The 17,986-nt window shown below is 36.4% G+C and overlaps 1 protein-coding gene across 1 annotated transcript in view; it reads left to right on the top strand.

The window, feature by feature from the left end:
- The window catches only part of RGS20 (regulator of G protein signaling 20), a 55,657-nt gene that overhangs the window by 8,122 nt on the left and 29,549 nt on the right, over positions 1 to 17,986 (top strand). The window lies entirely within an intron of this gene.

Genomic DNA, 17,986 nt, shown 5'->3' with positions numbered 1-17,986 from the left:
GTTTTGTGAGTTTCAAAATGTTAGAAGGAAAAGAAGTATGTTATAATCCTTGCAATTCCTTTTGCTTCAAATTGAGCATTGAAACGAAAGAGAACTGGGTTTGAGGAGTTTTGACTTACTAGTTTTGTGAGCCTCTGGTTCTAAATATGTATAACAGGGATAATTATGCTTACTTTAGTAAGAAATGTATAGCAGATGGTTCAAGAGAGTATTCAGTAAGTGGCACCTGTTACCATTATTCCTCTAATATTTATCCATCATTATCTTAGGCCCCCGAACATGGATAACTTTTTTAAGCACTTATATTTTGATGTATTTATATCTAGTACAGATTCTAAAATTTTTCCATTCAAACAAGGTTCTGAAAAAAAGTTTTATAATATAAAAGGCCTGTACTTAGATATTCATGAAAATATTACTAAATAAGTTTATGAATTCATCTTTTGCTAAAATTTTTGTCTATGAAAGACTCACCTTATACTTAGGTAATATATTTATATTGCCAAAAAATAAATATATAAAATTTAGTGACAAAAAGAATTACATTCATAGTAGTCTGCTCTCAGTAAAATCCTCATTAACTATTTGGTGTTATATCTACTAGGGTTTATTATAAGATATTGGCATCAAGAAAACAATATTAAGAAATATTAAGAAAAAAATAACAGTATTTTCTGGAAAGGACAACTGATTGACCTTTGCAGAGGAGAGTCTGTGTGGGGACTGAACAATTTTAACATTATCTCCATGGATGATTTTAATATAATTAATTTTCATTATTATTTATTGCTCTTTTATTTTGACTTCTACACTTGTTTCTTTAAAAAGACTGCTAATATATTGAAACAATTAGAGATTCTATTCTAAATATAAAGTGAAAATAGTAGTCTTGGAGGCAGTTTGGTGCTTCTGGACTATGCAGACCTCTCTAGACTCAGGCCAGTAGGACAGTGCTTCAAGGCTGTGTCCCTGAGGCTGCAGACATACCTCGGTCTTTGCTTCTTTAGAGTGATGAGAGTCAGCTTCCCTGGTCTAACCTCTGTGTTCTGAGAAGACTATACTCCTTACAGTTTGTGGGCAGATTCAAGTCAAGGCACAAGAATGATGGGATCTAGTTATGCAGCAACCTGGAATTTATCAAATTCTTATTAGAGCTAAATTTTTGCTAAAGAAATTAAGTCATTTCTGGCCCTTTAAATGTCTTGTTATACTGGGCTGATCTTTTGGTAAAATGAAATAATTATCAACAAAAACATCTGAACGTCTAACCAGACTATGTCAAATAAATTTGGGCAAAAGGAGGTTGAATAAAAGGGTACAAAAAAGTAGGAAAACATAAAATTATATAAAATCTAACAAAGTGAAAAATTCACCTTACACGTGTAAAACAAATGTCATGAACTAAACAAAAGGCTCTATTTCTTTTCCTCCTCTTCTAGTGATGTATTAAAATCATAAAGGTGTTAAAATTATAAAAAAAAAAACCTAGATAAAACATTTGTTTAAATGATATCAAGTTTATTCTGATTGAAACTAGTCCTCTATGTAGCCTTTTTTGGTATTTCTTAGGATAGGAGTTTTATTCCTAGATCTCTGTATCTGATTGTCTGATGTTGTCTCACAAAAAAAAGAAAAAGAAAAGAAAGAAAGAAAGAAAAAGAAAAAAGTATCAAATAGCTACAGTTCCCTACATATAACCCAAAATACATACTCATTAAACATTTCAATTCTTTGAAATTTTTTAAATTTTAGATCTGGTGGTTCAAGGTATCTAGTTATTTAACCACTTCATGCCAGGAGGGATGGGGACCTAAAATTCCGTAGATATTTTGGTGCAATTTATAGAAAACCAAAACCCTGAGGAACAGAGATGAGATTGATTCTTTAACATGCATCCTAGGAGCAAGCAGACAAAGGCATTCTGTCAGCCTGGCCCCCAGAGGACTGTCTCTGGAACGCCAAGGCGGTATGGAACCAAGGTGATGATGCACTGGAGTTTCTATTAGTTTATTCTCAATAGCAGCAGCCCTGCTGGATAAAGGACTCCCGAGGCATTGGCCGATGGACATCCAAAATAACCGAAATCTATCTAATTGTGGCCTGTGCACAGCTGTGATGTGAAGAGCAAGGCACCGTGGCATAATGGATGGACCTAAGTCTGGAGCCACTGGTCTAGATTCAAGTCTGTTGGGGGCTGACTTTGAGACACTGGGCACATCACACAACTTCTGAATCTTAGTTTCCCCATCGATGAAATGGGACCTTGAAATCCACTCCACAGAATAATTTCACAAATTAAATGTGAGTAAGCTGTGATTACTACTACATTTGCTTAGGTAGACAAAGGGGAAACTGCATTAGCTGAAAATTGTTGATGGCTATGATAAAGAGTAATGTTATTCTAGTGTCATGGATTGCAATTGAAGGCCACAGTGGACTAACAAAATCCGGGTTCTGTTTTAAATCAGTAAATATTTTAGGTTTTGTGGGCCATATGGTCTCTATTACAACTATTCAACCGTGCCACTGTAGTGGAAAATCTGTGGGGGATAGAGTAGAAGTGGGTGGGTTGGGGGCTCATTATAGCAGTCCAGGCAGGAAATGGTGCCAACTGAGCTGGAGGGGCAGTGGAGTTGTAGAGAAGTGAGCAAACCCAGCAACATCCACTGTGGTGGAGTGGATGCAACGAGAGGAATCAAGATGCTTTCTAGGATGTGGGCACCATCTATGGACTTAGAGAAAACTAGATAAGAAACAGAGGGGCCAGAGAGAAGACTCAAGAGTTCATTTCAGACTCTAAATTCTGAGATATCCCCATAAGCTCCAGTTGTGGTGGCAGGTAGGCAGTTGCAGTGACATGTTCTGAATGAAGGGTTGGCCTGGGCTAGAGGCAGAAATGTGAATTGCGTAGACTATGATGTATACCTTACTGTACTATGGTATAATAAATTTTCGGGAGATTATAGTGGGAAATTCTTTACCATCATCAGTGGAGTAGTACTACCCTAGAATCTGCACTTCCTTTTCTATAACTATAATCTACAGAGAGTTTCTATATGCTTATTAAAGAAATCAACAAACTAAGGCACATGGGCCCATCCCAGACACTGTTTTCATATGGCCCGTGCACTAAGAATAGCTTTTACATTTTGAAAAATACTTGTTATATATAGAGAGAGATTATTTTGAGGAATTGGCTCACACAATTGTGGAAACTTGGCAAGTCCAAAATCCTGATGGGGTAGGCCAGCAGTCTGGAGACCCAGGGAATCGTTGCAGTTAGAATCCACAGGCAGTTCTGCTGGTTGGACTCCTTCCCTGGGGGAGGTCAGTAACTCAGGAACAGCCAAATGGAAGAGATGCGTAGGGCAAGGCATGGGGCGAGGGGCACGGAGCTTCCATGCCCTCTCTGGGTACACCGTCCTCCCAGCACCTCCATGTGTTCACCAACACAGAAGCTTGATTTTTACATTTTTTGATTGTCGGGGGAGATAAAAGAATATTTTGTGACACATGAACATTTTACAAAATTCAATTTCAGTGTCCATAAAATTTTATTGGACCACAGCCACAGTCAATTATTTACATTATGTCTGTAACTGCTTTTACATTAATAAAGGCTGAGTTGAGCAGTAGCAATAGAGGATACATGGCCCATAAAGGTTACAGTACTTACTCTCTAGTCCTTTACAGAAAATGTTCACCTATCTCTCATCTATAACCTAAGTGTAAGTGTGAAGTGTTACTAGATTCTTATAGGAAACAATCTGTATGAAAGTAAATATGAAGTTTAACCAATAACAATGTTGTTTCTTAGAGAAGTAATGTAATCCCAAGGGAAAAAAAATTCAGACAGACCAATAATCCAATTAATGATAATCTGTGATAGGAAATAAAACCAAAGGATCTAACTTAAGGTTCCTTTTGGTATCTACCATTTCAACATTCAGCATTTCATCAAACAGGAAAACTTAAAGACAATCAACAAGCCCCAAAATACTAACGAAGAAGGGCTAGAGGGAAATAATATACACAAAGGTTTTATATATAAGCGAGCTCAGATGCCACAGGCTTTCAGGGATTCAAATTACTTAGAGCCTAAAAGCTTCAAATAGGATGGGAGCTTGCTATTTCATATCATGTATCATAGGATCACTGCAGGATGAAAAATTCTAACTAATAATGGACATGAGGCAAAGTTTGAGGAGCCAATGCTACTATGTCCTAAGGAATCATGGAGAATTTTCTATGGGTAAAAGTAGAATTTGTGAAAAAAGAGATGTAGAGGAAAAATTTATCCTATGTGGAATAGAGAAGGCTAATTAGTTAATGATGAACTCACCTTTTTGTACATTTTTATTATCCTTAATTTGCATTTACATTAATATATTTCATGGCCCATCTGTTGTAATTGGTGGGAAAGAAGTTCTTCAACCAGCCAGTATTCGTCCAGGCCTAATTTCTGTAATATTTGTGCCCAGAATGGAGGCACAAATATTAGGCTTCTGCAGTCCTGGATGAGTTCCTTCTCTCACTTGTGATCAAACAAGAATGCCTTGTCCATAAGAGTTTCCATAGTTCCAACTAATAATTCAGGGGCAGTGATAGGAAGCGTCATCACAAATGTTATTCATTAAAGACAGTTAAAATAAAAATAAATGTTACTTTTAAGAAACAATAACTTTATGGTAAGCACACTTAAAATTTAATATTCAGATAATAACAGCAATACCTTTGTCATACCCAACAAAATTAACAGTATTCCAGTTTCATTTAAGACCTAACTATTAGTTTCCCAGGGCTGCCATAACAAAAGTACTGCAGACTGGGTGGCTTAAACAACAGAAGTTTTATTTTCTCACGGTCTGGAAGCTAGAAGTTTAATATTAAAGTATTAGCAGTTCGATTTCTCCTGAGGCCTCTCTCTTTGGCTTATAGATAGCTGTCTTCTCACTGAGTCGTCCCACAGTCTTCCTCCTGTGTGTGCACATCTCCAGTGTCTGTGCATCCAGATTTTTTCTTATATGGACACCAGTCAGATTGGATTAGGACCCCACCCTAATGGCCTCATTTTTAACCTAATCCCCTCTTGAAAGACCCTGTCTCCAAATATATTCTGAAGTTTGAGGGTTAGGACTTCAACATATGAATTGAGGTGGGGGAGCATAATTCAGTCCATAACACTAGCCATATCACGTTCTTTCTCCTGTCTCTTAATGTGACTGCTTCCTCTACCCTCCATCTTCTTTTTCATGCATTTGTGAGAGAAACTGGATCCATTGCCCCATGGATTGTCCTACATCTGAATTTATTTGCAACTTTTTCATGACACTAAATTGTTCCTCTATTCCCTAAATTCCCGTAAACTAGATATTGGATCCAAAGGCTTGTATGGACTTAGGTTCAATGACCTGACCAGACCACTTCATGATGGTGCTTGCACTTCCTGCTGCATCCCATCAGAAGGACACAGTGTCTGCATGACCAGCCCACTTTTAGTTCTGCTAAGAACATTATTTCACAAAGGCCCTTCTGAATGCTTGATAGGTAGGTCACATCAACATTCGCAGAGTGGCTGGTAGGTACAAGGTATGTCTGGCACATGCTGCAGAGGTAGCAGGTGCTCCTCTCACTGTAGGAGTCTCTACTTGCCGAAAGATCTTGACAGTGGCCACTCCAGGCCAGCCCTTGAAGCCCCTTCCCTCAGCAGGGCTGGAATGCCTCCTCTCCCTTGCACCACCAGGTGCTTCCCCACCTCCTCCCAGCTGAAACCTCCCTGGCTGGCCTGGGGAGCAGTGATGATTCTGGTGATGTTGCATTTCCCCTCTGAATTGTTAATTTGGAGAACTGTTCTAGGTTGAGGAGACTGCCTCACCTCCAGAAATGTATCTGGGAATATCACATGTTCCTAGACCCTTGTCCTAGTATTGAGTGTACCTAGAAATATGGGTGATGATTAGAGGAGCATGGAAGGGGCTTTATCCTTTTTTTCCATGGGGAGAGTATGTTCCTTGTATCGCTTCAGAACCAGAGAAGAAACTGGCTTCATCCTTTTTTTTTTTTTTTGGCTTTATTGAAATATAATAGACAGTTAGTTGCTCATATTTACGTTGTACGATTCAATGAGTTTTTTTCCCAATTATAGTTGGCATATAATAATATACCAGTTTCGGTTGTACAGAGATTCACATAGTTCGCAAAGTGATCACCCCACTAAATCTAGTACCCCCTTCCTCCTTACATATTTATTATATTATTAACCATCTTCCCCATACTACACTCTACATCTCATGTTTATTCTGCAACTATCCATTTATACTTCTTAATCCCTTTGCCTTTTTTTCACCATTCCCCCCAACCCCTTTCCCATCTAGTAGCTTTCAAAATATTCTCTGTATCTATGAGTTTTTTCCACTTTCATTGTTGATTTTGTTCTTTAGATTCCACGTATATGTAAAGTCATGAGATATTTGTCTTTCTCTATTTGACCCATTTCATTCAGCATAATACCCTCTAGGTCGATCAAGGCAATATCTTTTTCCAGCCCCTTCCTTTTAGTCTGTGTGTGTCTTTTAATTTGAAGTGAGTCTCTTGTAGGAGTCTTGTTTTCTTATCCACTCTACCTTTTGGTTGGAGCACTTACTTTTCCATTTGAGGTTAATTGTTGGATAGGAATGTAGTTGTTACCATTCTTTATTCCTGTTTTTGATACATGTTTTTTTGCTTTTCTTCTTAAAGAAATCCCTCTAACATTTCCTGCAATACTGGCTTGGTATTGATAAATTCCTTTAGCTTATTTTTGTCTGGAAAGCTCTTTATCTGTCCTGAGACTCTAAATGATAGCTTCATTGGATAAAGTATTCTTGGTTGTAGATCCTAGGTTTTCATCATGTCGAATATTTTGTGCCAAGCCCTCTGTCTTGTGTAGTTTCTTTTGAGAAATCCGCTGCCAGTCTTATGGGTGCTCTTCTATAGGTAACTAACTGCTTTTTCTCTTGCTGCTTTTAAGATTCTCTCTTTGTATTTAACTTTTGGCATTTTAATTATAATGTGTCTTGGTGTGTGCCTCTGTGGGTTCCTTTGAGCTTCCTTGGGTTGTATGTCACCAGGTGAGGGAAGTTTTCCATCATTATTTCTTCAAATAGCTCTTCGTCTTGTTTCAGGTACCCCTATGACACGGATATTTTTACATTTAATAGTGTCCCATAGGCTCCTTAAATTATTATTTTAGTCTTGACTTCTATTTTCTTGCCATTCTGATTGAGTGCCCTTGGTGTCTCCATCCTCTATATCGGTGGTCCAATCCTCTTCTTTATTCATTCTGTTTATTCCATCTAATATACTCTTCATCTCAGATAATGTGTGCCTCATTTCTGACAGGTTTCCTTTTATAATTTCCATTTCTATTTTTATGTTTTGTATCTCTTTGTTAAAGTTCTCACTGAATTCACCTACGCTTCTCCTAAATTCATTGAGCATCTTTATTAGCAGTGTTTTGAACTCTGCATCTGTTAGATGGCTCCATATTTCTGTCACAACTTTGATTTGAACAAAGCCTATATCATCTACGCCGTTTCTCCCCTCCCCCATCGAAACTGGCTTCATTCTTAATGCTCTATTGCTTTCACCCTTACTTCAGGCATTTTCATAGAAGTGTGGATTTGTAGAGGGTTTAAATCTACACCAAATTTCAGTTTGCATTCTTATAGTTATTGAAGCATGCATAATACACGATACTCTCTGGCCTCTAGACTTATTTAGATTTCAAAACCAAAGATAGATATGAAATAGGCACAAGACTGAACACAGTAAGTGCTTTTGTGGCATTAACTGCACTTCTTCATTGACTTCTCTAGTAAATAAAAACTGAAAGGTAATTAGTTAAGCTTTATGTCTGTCTTAATCTCTGGATGTCCTTTGTGAACCCATTTCTCCACTGGTGAATGTAGGAAAGACTCTAAATATAATTTATCTGAGCCAAAGAGCATTTCAAGTACTTTCAACCAAGGAAAGAGCTTGCATTCCTTATCTTTGCGCTCATCTGTGTCTGTAAAGAAGAGCATGGACATGCTACGTAATATCACTGGTGTGTTCATCTCAGATTCTCACTGAACGTGATGTATTTTCATGGCACATTTTTTTTTTCAAATACACACTTTAAAATTTCTGCTAAATAATAGGAACTATACATGGTTCTGGGCTATGACATGGCATTTGAGTAGCACTTAATAGTTTTCAGAGACCTTTCATATGCATTCTCTCATTTACTACTTTTAACAAATCTCAAGGTAGCTAATATTATACAAGTGAGGAAATGGAGGCTTAGAAAAGAAGTGATATGGCCCTGGCCTCGTAAAGGTCAGAATGGAATAGGACCTCTGACTTGAAACTCCATGATCCCTTTCATATATGGCATTGGCTGCTATGCGGACTTCTCGAAATTCTTGATCAATTGCTTATTATTTTCAGTGCTTCTTCCCTAAGTACCAGGTGAGGGCTGGAAGATCAGCTCAGACTTATAGGACTCCTCCAAATAAACCCTGTATTCTCACTTGGCCTCTCTGATCCTTGTCACTGCATGTTCACCTCAGAAATGCTTATCTCATAATCCGATTTCATGGGTGCCCCTGTCTCCATTCCATGGTGCTCTCTGAAACTCAGTCTCTCATCTGCAAATTACCCCTAGTCCTTCGCAATTGTCTCTTAATATCTCTTTCCCTTACATCTCTCGCTGAAATCCAGCTACTCTTTGAGAACAGTACTTCCCCTATAGCCCTGCTAATTGGAAACATTTTTTTTTCTGTCGAAATTCCATTTAATTTTATTCTTAGAAGTAAGATAGATGCCTCTTTGCTCTCTGTTGCCACTTTCAAACATTTCTTTCCTGTTTGTCCTCAAATACCCTACTTCTTAAGTCCCTACACATGCCACGACATGGATGAACCTTGAAGATTATGCTAAGGGAGATAAGGCAGTCACCAAAGGACAAATATTATATGATTCCACTTATTTGAGGTACCTGGAATAGTCAAATTTATAAAGACAGAAAGTAGAATAGTGGTTGCCAGGTGATGGGGAAGGAGAGTTAGTGTTTAATAGCTACAGAGTTTTAGTTGGAAAAGATGAAAAAGTTCTGGAGATGGATGGTTGTGATGTTTGGACAACAGTGTGAATGTACTTAATGCCACTTAAAATGATTAAAATGATAAATTTATCTTATATAAATTTGCCACAATTTTTTTGAAATGCTTCTTTTGAATGTCCTTAGACTGAACCCCTGCTGCTACTCCTTCCAGTCGTCTTCCCTCCCTCTGGACCCTGACCCTCACGTAGAAGATTAGCCCGTGGGCCATCATTTTCTCTGCAGCGTTGTTCCTGTTAGCATTCTTGATTTCTTCAGCATCCTTGTACACACTCTGGCCTCTCAGCTCCTTGATTTCTCAGCTCCAGAAATCTATTCCTTTACTACACATCGGCCCTCACTTACATGACCATCCCCTAGGGTCGGCCATTACCATCTGTACCTCCTCGGAAATCTCATCCTCAAACCCCTACCTGTGCCCTGCACCTCCCTTCCCTCAGGCTTAATCACTCTGGTTCTTTTCTCCATAAATCCTCTGGTCTCTGAGGGCTCCTTCCCATTCTCACGTCCCTGACTCTCACATGTCCTCAGCATCCTCCATCTCTTTCTCATTCACCATAGTTTTGGCATGTTCCTGGAACATGTCAATCTCATTTGAATTTGCAATTCCTTATTAGAAGCCTCATCCCTGCCCCCCCACACATTTTAGTATATCTGCCCCCTTATCATTGGTCTCACCTCAGGTGTCTCCTCCTCAGAGACCTTCTGTGGCCACTAACTGTAGTGGTACCCTCCCCCATCATGCTCTAGTAGAGCAACCATTTTACCCATCTTTGTAGCACTTCTAAGACATGAAATTCTCTTACATATTTGTTTTCATGGTTTTTTGTCTGTTTCTTTCACCAGAACATAAATCCTTTCAGAAACTTTCTAGCTTACCCCTGTAGGCCTAGCGCCTGCCACACTGATTGGTACAGGTGGCTCAATAAATATTTGTGACCAGTTCAACAGGAAAACCCTTTGAAAACAAACAAAAGTCATATTTTTAACCTTTTAACCCTAAATTTATAATCAGGTCATTCTTTACCTGATCCTCCTGATGGTGTCATCAAAGACTTAGCATATTTTCAACATTTGAGAAACTGTGAAACAAAGCAGTCAGGAAGGATGTTAAGAACATATCCCGTCTACCATTTCTCACAATGTCTAATTGACAATATCCTAGGATGCTGGAGAATATAAAAGTCTTTTGGAAGGTCATGATTGCGCTTATTGAACTCCAGATTTATGCAAAGAACTACGTGGGGTTTTGGCATGAAACAAACACTATCTCAATCACTATTATACTTTTGTAAAAGTTTCTCTCCCATAGTGCTTTCCAAAGAATTAGAAAGGGTCAAAACATTGAAAGGACAACAAATAAACAAACAAAAAACACCTTGCAGTAAGAATAAAATTACAAAGGCACACTTAAGTCAGAGAGAGGATGCAAGCAAGCACCTGGAGTTTAACATTTATGCTGTTAGAGTTGCAAACACTTCCCAGGTGAGTTGTTCACCTGCCTCATGTTCCTTGTGAGGCTCACAAAGTCAAATGTACCTTTCGATAGATGATTGGATAAAGAAGATATGGTACGTATATAGTGGGATATTACTCAGCCCTAAGAAAAGATGAAATACTGCCATTTGCAACAACATGGATGGACCTCAAGATAATCATGCTAAGCGAAATAAGTCAGAGAAAGTTGAGAACCATATGATTTCATTTATATGTGGGATCTAAAATGAAAGCAACAAATGAACAAGACAAACAAACAAAAACTCATAGATACAGTCAACAGTTTAGTGGTTACCAGAGAAAAAGCGGGGAGGAGGAAGTAGATAAGAATAAAGAGGGTCAAACTAATGGTGAGGAAAAGAAATTTAACTTTGGGTGGTGAACACAATGCAATATACATATGATTATTTAATTGTAAACTTGAAACAATTTTATTAGCCAATGTCACCCAAAAAATTTAATTTTAAAAAGAATTGAACTAATAAAAGATTTCTATGAGTAGTTGAAAAATACTCTTAAATATTGGTTGGTGTTAAGAAAAACAAGTTCCTGACCAAAACGTTGACCCTGTTATGTTTTTAAGGAGATACCCAAAAAGGAAGAAAGGGCCAGCTGCTTTGCCTTCATTAAACAAAGAAAATTTAATTTATCTTACATGTACAAATATAAAATGAACACATCTTAGAGAAATTGTTTAACTCATTAATTAATGGGGAACCAATAAGGTATTAGAACCGAAATGAGGATTTGAAACTATGTATGGTGTCAGATGGGTACTCGACTTGTCAGGGTGATCAATTTGTAAGTTATATAAATGTCTAATCACTATGTTGTACACCTGAAACTAACATAACGTATGTCAACTGTAATTGAAAAATTTCAAAAAATTATTTTAAAAAGAACAAGTAAAAACATGCATAATTTATTAATTTCCTTCAGATCATGCTTCTTGTTTCTACTATTTCCCAAAGGCAATTGTAAAAGTTGAGTTATACAATATGTTCATTTAGCAACAGCAGGAGAGAAGTGAAAGACACTATTATAATCTTAAAATCTTTGGTGGCTTAAGTTACAAGCTTGGCGACAGCTATATAAACAAAAGAGTAAAGATTCCCATTCAAAGTCACTGAAAAACAGATGGTAGCATACTTAATAGGTTTTTTAAAGTGTGAGGACATATGTAAGCATCCATCTGGAAGTAATTATGATTCTAAAAAGTCCATTGTTATTATTAAGCTTTCAGTTGACTTCCCCTACTAGAATAATGAACCAGCTTTTTCTTAAAATAGCCCCCAAATTATTCAGACAATAAAACCAAAAGACAGACGTTATTGAAAACTCATGATTTTGCACAGAGGAAGAGGTAAGATCTACTAAAACCCACTAGGTACTAAAATTTGTTAGTAATTTGTGTCATATAAAGTGGAAGACAAAACTTTTAAAAGTGCAAGTAATTCCAGCTTTGTTAATATTTCATGAGCTACAGTCAGTAAGACTTTTTTCTGGCAATGACTGTACCACAGATAACATGCCAGTGTTTTCACAAATTTAAAATTGACTTATTTCATAATCTAACTAAACGAAACAGAAACATCACTGTTGACTGAAATTCAGCTTATTTCCCAGCAGCTAATAATGACTAGTGGAAGCCTTGGGCAGGCAGAAGGCCTATTTGTGGCTTAATTAGCATCAAGTGATCAGATGTTTATCTTTGGAATGTGTGATACAAGAAAGCTGTATTCACCTGTTGCTAAACTCAGGGAGAGTTCAGCAGTGAAAATAGCCCTGCTGGTTTCAGCTGGTCTGTTTTTCAAACTTCATTGTGTAGATTCTCGAATGAAAGAGAATGAGCAGCCAAGAGATTTCCTATGGATTAATCAGCCTTAAAGCAGCATCCTCAGAAACAGCTCCCTCAGGTTCTGGAAGCCTGGCGTTCATCATACTAGATTGGTACCTCTCCCTCCAACACACTTAAGGGCTTTTAACAGTTCCCTTTCCTCAGCCTGTTCACTTGATTTCTTCCCGTTCTACCAGAAGCGAGAGGTGCAGGCTGAAAGAGACTTGAATCATAGCTTCCTCTGCCACCACCCACAGGTGAGCATGCAACTTTAAGAACAAATGTTTGCAGAAGCACTAGCTCACTCACACTCACCCCTCTCCCACGTCACTATGGAGCACACCCTGGACGCAGAGTCGTGGTGTAGAATACATAACTAAGTGTGTTATCTGTGAAAAATCATCCTGCATTCAGGAGAAAATTTTAGAAAAAATCTTTCCCAGTCTGAAGAAACTTAGAAGGCAGGAAGACCAAAAAGAGGGTAAAATCAGGAGAGGAGCAAATTATGCTAAATACTCAGAAACATTCCTGCAGAAATGAGGGTGTCTCTTGAGGCTGCAGCACAGAGACTATTCCTGGAATATTGCGGTTCTTTTCATGCTTCTGGGTACCACAGTCTTTGAGAGCTCTGAAAGCAGCGAAAGAAAAATGAACAGAAGTGGTTCATGAAGGAGGGAGCTTTGATCCTAATACAGAGCAGCAACAAAGACCTGATCATTTGAACAGGCTCAAAAAAAAAAGAAAAATATTGGAAGAGATATTTATAGGACACAACTGAGGAAAAAGGTAAAATTAGCATGCCCTAGTATAATTAATGGAAGAAGTCTTACATTTGTGGTCTAGGAGGAAGACTCTCCTTATTTGTAATTAATCTAGTATAGTTGGTATTCTTGGAATTACAAAAGCTATACAACTCCCAGAAATGGTTCTCTGTCTTCGCCTCCTGCCCCATTTTAACTTCATCCGTAATTTCTCAGATGTGAAAATTGAAAAGGGGGCAAAACTGAAATCAGTTACTTTTGCAACATACAGAAACAAAAGTCTGATAGGAATGATTGAGTGACTTGGTAGCATGGATGGTTATTATGTGCTGTATTCCCACCTATTCCTACCATTCCCATTCTTCAGTATCTCAGTTAAGGGAGCTGCATAAAATTTCTTATGTCTATAAATCACCTTTCTTGTGAAATATTGGATGCTTTCTATGTTTTAACAGCCTTCTTATATCTATTAAGACCTAAAGAATCTTTCCAAAATATTTAAAGACTCAGAGGAACACCACTGGTTTAGGAGCTCATGAATCTACTGTGAGGCAAGTAGCCAAGCTAATAGGCGCTTGCATTCAATGACATTATGATCCCAGAAAATGAAAGGAAAATTTTAGAGGTGGCTACATACTGTATCATTTTGCTTATATGACATTCTGGAAAAGGCAAAACTATAGGTAACTAAAGCTACATTTAAAAAAAAAAAACTATGAAGAAGGTTACAAAAAAATCGCAATATATTCAAAAATGGTAAAGTTGTACAGGACACATTTTCTAATCACAGTGCAAAAAAAAATTACCAGCTAATTACAGGCTAGTCAAGAAATTAAAAATAAAATAAAAACCCTTGGGGAAAATAAGAAGTCTGAGCTGAAATTAGATCTGAGCTATTTGGAATTATACAATAGTGCCATGTATCAAAACTCTTAGAATATGTTCAAAGCAGTAATTGGATAAAAATTATAGCCCTAAATGCATAAATTAAAAAACATTGATGACCAAAAATAAATGAATTAAGAATTAATGCCAGAAGCTAGGAGAAAACTAACAAAGTAGTTGTCAAGAAAGAAGATAAAGAACAATGGAAATGAAGGCAGAAATTAATGAAATTTAAATCTAACAAAAAGTAAAACTGAGCTATAAAAACTTAAAGTGAGTTTTTTGGAAAATAGAACTACAGACCAACCTTTGGCAAATCTGATAAGATGATTTTATAGATTCTACCAAAGCTTTAAAAAACAGGTGATTCTAATGTTTCAGTGCATTCAAACAGATGGAAATCTTTCCAGTTTAGTTTAAACAGATAGTAGAGCAAGATGATTTAAACTAGACAAGGATGGCCACAAAAAGAAAATTCTAGACCAATCTCACAATAGAGACAAAGATCCCAATCATAATAGCAACAGAGACCACAAATCCCTATATTTAGAAATAACTGTGTAGCAAAGATTTACTGAGTGCTCACTCCATGTTACAAGCATAGTTCAAGTGCTTTACTGGTTTTACTTCATTTATGCTTCACTTCCAGGTTACTTACTGTTCCAGTTCCATGAGTAATAGAACAAAGGCTCAGAGAGATGAACTGACTGATGACTTCTCTGAGGTTATGTAGCTAATCACTGGGAGAGCTGAGATTTAAACAAATTTTCCTAAATCCTCAGTTACAATAGATTAATTATTTTTGAAAATTTTTTGCCAATCCATTAAGTAAAAAGTGATACCTGGTTTTATTTTTTAATTAAATTTACTGGGGTGATATTGGTTAATAAAAATATCTGTTTCAAATGTACAGTTCAATAATATATGTGTATTGCTTTGTGTGTTTACCACCCAAAGTTAAATTTCCTTCTCTTCACCATGCATTTGACCCCCTTTACCCTTATCCACTTCCCCTCCTCGCTTTCTCTTTGGTAACCACTAAACTGTTTGTGTCTATGAGTTTTTGTTTGTTTGTCTTGTTCATTTGTTGCTTTCATTTTAGATCCCACATATAAGTGAAATCATATGGTTTTCAACTTTTTCTGTCTGACTTATTTCTCTTAGCTTGATAATCTCAAGATCCATCCATGTTGTTGCAAATGACAGTATTTCATCTTTTCTTAGGGCTAATATTCTATTGTATATATGTACCACATCTTCTTTATCTAATCATCTATCAAAGGGCATTTTGTTATTTCCATGTTTTAGCCACTGTGAGTAAACATTGGAGTGCTTATATTTTCACGGATAAATATTTTCAAATTTTTTTGGTAGATACCCAGAAGAGGGATTGCTGGGTCATATGATAATTCTATTCTTAATTTTTTGAAGAACCTCCATACTGTTTTCCATAGTGACTGTACCAATTTATATTCTCACCAGCAGTGTATGAGGGTTCCTTTTCCCTACAACCTTTCCAACACTTGTTAGTACTTGTCTTCTTGGTAACAACCATTCTAACAGGTGTGAGGTCGAAGTGATACCTGGTTTTAATTTGCTTCTTTTTTCCTTCTAGGATTTCTGCCATGTAATTTTGATCTTTATTTTTGAATCACATTTAATTTTTATTTTTTATCTTAAATATTTATGCAGTCCTTCATTATCTCACACAGTTCTCATTCTCCTCTCAGGTGAACTAACCTTACTGGCTTTCAACTACTCTTTCTGATACTCCACTGAGAGTGTTAATAGTCTTCTAAATTTTGCATTTGGTAAAACCGAACATTTTTTATAGAATATATGTATATATAGTGTGTTTGTGTGTGTTTAACTTCTTCATTTACTAGCTAGTAAACTTTATATTATAAAGAGGAACTTCTCCATACCAACCGTTAGGCTACCCTGAAGTAATCTTAGTATAGGAAAGACAGGATAAAAACTTCATTTTTTTGCTCTTATTTACCAGTTTTCAAAATCAGTTGATTCTCTAAAATTTTCTAAAAAATCAGTGACTGTTTTTAGTATCATTATGAAATCATGGATTTCCACATATTCTGATGTATTTCAACTCACTGCATTATTTTTCTTAATGATACTTAAACTTTCCCATACTTGTTTGTATTATCTCTTATGGTTCAGAAGTTTAGCATTTTTATATAATCAAATCTTTTGTGGTCTCTGGAGAGATAGTTAATGCATTATGATACATCTAGGCATCTAAATAAACTATGAAAGATACTATCCTACTTTTAGAGTGAATGAGATGGAGCTATATGTACTGCCAATGAAGATTTATGAGACATGGTTAAAGTAAAAAATATAAAGCACAGAATCATACATATCATCTAATGCCATTTAGATAAACATACTAAAACTATGTTTTAAACTAAATTATATGCTTTAGTTTTATAAAAATGGTCCTGGAAAGAGTTACATCAGACTCTTAACGCTGGTTACTTCTAGGGAGAAGAATTGGGATGTGGAGAGGAGCTGTAATTTCTCCATGTACTTCGTGTCCTGGATATAGAGTCATGGATGAATGTTCACCAGCATGTATTCCTGTTTTACTTCGGTTTTTGTTTGTTTAAAATTAGTTTTACTGTTTTCAAACTCAGATTTAAATTAATGTTTGCCTTCAATGAAATCTTATATCTGTCAGTTGCATTTGCAAATGATTTCTGCGTTTTGGGGCCAAAAGAAATGTCAAAAAATGGTTAGAATATCTAAATATCTAAGTGCATGCTACTGTTTATAAAAATATGTGTAGCTTATGGGAAACAGCATAACGTATTGGAAAGAAAGAAAGTGCTTTTGTGTGTGTGTGTGTTTTTCTAATTTGTAGGATTCTAGTTCCATATATATTATCAAATAGCCATGGGACCACAGACAAGTCACTTTAGCTTCCTTGGCATAAAAATTAAGATTAGATTATGTTAGAGGAAAAGTAAACATCAAAACTAGAAATATTATCATATTACTGTATTTTAAAACGCATGTGTATACATTGAGCTGCTAAATTTCTGACAGTCACTTGGACTGACATGCTGGTATGCAGAAAGAGCATTGCATTGAGGGCTAGGTGACCTAGGTTACAGGTCATCTGTGTCACCTCAGGGAATGAGTTAAGCTTCTTTAAGCCTTGGAAATAATAACTGTCTTTCCTGGTTCATGGAGTTGTGGGAAGAAGAAATGAGTAATACATATAAAAGTCTCTTGTAATTCAGAAAGTCCTGTAATAATATGAAGCATTACTCTTGTAATTGGCCTTGAAGATTGCTCATCAATTTGGAGCTTTCAGATAAGATATTAATGGAATTATTTTTTTCTATTTATAGTACAGTAAAAAGACTAGAAAAAAACTTTAGCGTAGCAAAGATAATTATTTTATATGAGGTATGATGTTAAACCGAAGCATCTGTTTTTGTTTTAAATGTTCATTCACAACAGATCTTTTCTTACCATCTACTCTGCTAAGCACAGAAGTTTCACTCCTGTCTGTGCTTAGTTTCAGAGTGATAGCTGATATTACTCATAGGAGGAATAAAAAAATTACTCATTGTTAGTAGACTCTACTTTTCTATGCCTGTTTTCATTTATTGAATAAATGAATGAATAATCTTGTACGCTCAAACACTATATAAGCAAATTAGTGCTATCAAAACAAAGCATTTTTATTATGTCATTGTCATTTCTGAGATTCTAAGCTGTTGTAACTGTTGTAAGTTAGAGAAACCTAATTAATATCGGCGTGAGTGATAGATCACATGTCCTAGATCTGTTACCCATTTGCATTAATTTTTGTGTATAGTGTGAGGTGGGGGTCTA

This window comes from Pteropus medius, unplaced genomic scaffold (assembly GCF_902729225.1).
Source record: "Pteropus medius unplaced genomic scaffold, Ma_sr-lr_union100, whole genome shotgun sequence".
NCBI lineage: Eukaryota > Metazoa > Chordata > Mammalia > Chiroptera > Pteropodidae > Pteropus > Pteropus medius.
Note: the sequence above shows the minus strand (reverse complement) of the source record. Positions and strands in the feature narration are given on the sequence as shown.